A 3,507-nucleotide genomic window follows, 5' to 3' on the forward strand; every position below is an offset into this window, starting at 1 on the left:
GCAACTTTTTGAAGAAATCAAACCAGTAGCAAGGATGGTTTGATTTATTCCAACAGATGGCCTACCTGTTGCAACATGTCATCCATCCTTTGCAAACGATGCCTCATCGATTGAACAAATAGGTAATCTGTTGCATCATATTGGTCATCTGTTGATTCACTCAATTTTGTGTTACACTTTTGTAATGTTCTTTTTGTTCTTCTCTTGTTTGACATCAAATGTATTTCTCTTGTTTGCAGACAAAAGGAAGTGAAATTGGATCCACTTTTGCTCGGCCAGTATTAAAGGCTAGAGTAAAGATAGGTTCGGAGAAATAAGCTGCTTGCAGATGGAACCACTTTATATGTGGGAGGTTGTGTTACTGATCAACCTATCATGAAAATACATATCCAGTACAATGATTTTGTGAATGTTTGTTCTTTACCTATTAGGCATTAATTCTTCAAACAGGATATGGAATTTTACAGTTAAGATTGTTAGGTTCGAACTGGTAAGGCTGAGGGAACAAGACGGTGGTGTCGATATCCCGTTATAATTTAATGATGGTTTATGCTCATGTTTTTGTGTCAAGTTTGGGGAAGGGTTCAAGTTTTTGGCGGCAGTGCAAATATCTAATAGTGATTGGACCGATTTTAATGGCACAATGGACTTCTTGAAAGGCCTCAAAAGCCTCGCAATGTAGAAAACAACGATAAAACCAATAGAAATTCCGATGGTCCAAATTTATATGGATGGGTTATTGGAGGAGACTATTATACAACAGAAGGTATTTGGGAGAAAACCTGTGTGGGAAGAGGGAGGTTGAGAAGGCCATATATCATCTTAGTACTTGTTTAAGAGGATACACAAGGTCGGAAGGGAAGTGTAGCAAAATTAGCTTATGAAATTAACATGAAAAATGAAAAACTTGGATGATATGCGAGTGTGAAAGTGTATCCAAAAAATGAAAATCCATCAATCGTTGAAGAAAAAAAAGAATGGTCAAGAGTAATTAACCCTGTGTATCCTCTTAAAAAAGTACTAAGATGATATATGGCCTTCTCAACCTCCCTTTTCCCGCACAGGTTTTCTCCCAAACACCTTCTGCTGTATAATAGTCTCCTCCACCAATCCATCCATATAAATTTGGACCAGGGGAATTTTTATTGGTTCTATCGTTGTTTGCTGCATTGCGAGGCTTTGGAGGCCTTTTAAGAAGTCCATTGTGCCATTAAAACTGGTCCAATCACTATTGGATATTCACAGTGCTGCCAAAAATTTGAACCCCTCCCCAAACACAAAAACATGTGCATGAATCGTGTCATTAAATTGTAATGGGGTATCGACACCACCGTGTTGGAACCCTTCAGCCTTATCAGTTCGCACCTATCAAACTAAACTGGAGAATTCAGGATCTTGTTTGAAGGATTAGTGTCTAATCATTGGTAAAAAACTTCATTCATAAAATCATTGCACTTTATGTGTCTTCACGATAGCCTGACCAATAATATACATAACTCGCATGCATGAAAATGGGATCCATTGCACGCATCTTATTATTCCTACCCCATTAGGATATGTCAGTGTTTTTTATTCATCTGCACGAATGTGATGACTATTAAAATGGAGGTGTGAAGAGTCATGACTTTTTATCTTAACACATTCAAAATAGTTGATGAATCGAAATCTCCATCTGTTACAACTGACGAATCAGCTGTTGGAAGAAATCAAAATATCTCCTCCAAACATATGGTCCATCTGTCACAACAGATATAATCTATATGTTGCAGCAGATGGTAAATCTGTTGCGATAGACCTGACTTTTTTTTAATTAATATGCACGGATGTGATTACTTCTTTCTAAATATGTTTGTTTCAATTTAGTTTTCCTATTTATAAAATCAGGAGAATTTTATTATATTCTTTCAATATTACCCCTATTATTAAATGACTACATAATGTACATTATTCACATTTATACTTTTTAATCATAATTAATAAGGCCAATTTGGTAAAACAATCACCTAATTTATATTTTTATTAATTGGTGTGCCAAGCCCATGGGGCCCAACTAATACGTAACGGAGGGACTATTAAAAAGAGGTGAATACTTTTTATCTCGCACATTCAAAACAGCTAATGAATCGAATACTCTATCTGTTGAAACTGAAACTAATGAATCAGCTGTCAGAAGATATCAAAACATCTTCTCCAACTTATCCATACTGTCCATCTGTTGCAACAGATAATACATAAGTTGCATCAGATGTCTTATTTGTTGCATATACAAACCATCTATTGCAACAGATGGTAAATCTATTTTTACAACCATCTGTTGCACATTCAATCCATCCATCTGTTGTAACAGATGCTAAATATGTTAAAAATGCTAGACGATCTATTGTGATAGATCAATAATAACGGCTTTTATCGAGTCTTAAACCGCTATGAAAAGGTAAGAAGTAATTAGTGTAAAAGAAAAAGTTGCGACTTTTCACAGAAAACAAAATGCCACCAATTTGAATGTAATTAATACAATGGAGCTGAACAGTCCTTCCTTTTGTCCTGACACGTCCAAATTATATTATAGGTCCCTCAATCTTCATTCAACTCTATTTATTTCTTGCATTTTTTCCTTTCGTGTGACATCTTCAACCACTTCTCTTCAAATAGCATATTCCTTTCTCGTTGAGGTAAGTTTTTTTCTGGCATAAATTTACCAGTTGGTCGTATACGTTGTATTACATTGTGAATATTTTTCTTTACATTTGTCAATTCATGCGTGTTCTAGATATGCTGATCCTTTTCCGAACATTGATATTCTACACGACATAGTGCGGGAACTTCAAAGGAAGGTTAATGACCTGCAGAGGGAGTTGGTCGCTGTGAGAGCGACAATGTTCAGAGAGATGCAGAGGCTAATGAGAGCCCTACTGCTGCGAGTTGATTGGCCGTCTGTCATTAATGATGATGATGATGATAATAGTAATTAGAATGTGTTTTTTCTTTTAGCATATGTATTTTAATTTTTCTATATTGGATCTATACCTAATGTATTTTATTTTTCATTTAATGAAAATTTACTTTTAGTCAGACTTTGACTTTTTTAATTCTTATTCAATTTTCATTCTGTTTTCTTCTAATCTAATACATGTTAACATGTCGACGGTTGGAAGCAATGTTGAATCTAGTAGCACAAGCAGTTTTAGCTTTTGAGTTCTTTCAACAGTTGGAACCAATTAGTCATCTGTTGGGTTTTAACAGATTATCCATCTATTTTGATAGATTTTCATCTGTTGGAGGAAAGCATTCCAGTTGTTTATGCAACTGTTGAGAATAATTGTGGTCTGCTGTATTATTTAAGTTCATGTTTTGCCTCATTTTATTGATGCACAAGTTATTTAAGAAAAAGACATTTTATATATAATAAATGATAACATTAGTTCACAACAATGAGTTAAATATATAAAAGTCCACAACAAACAAACAAACAAACAACAACACAAGTTTCTGTAATTACAACGATCA

This window comes from Capsicum annuum, chromosome 1, assembly GCF_002878395.1.
Source record: "Capsicum annuum cultivar UCD-10X-F1 chromosome 1, UCD10Xv1.1, whole genome shotgun sequence".
NCBI lineage: Eukaryota > Viridiplantae > Streptophyta > Magnoliopsida > Solanales > Solanaceae > Capsicum > Capsicum annuum.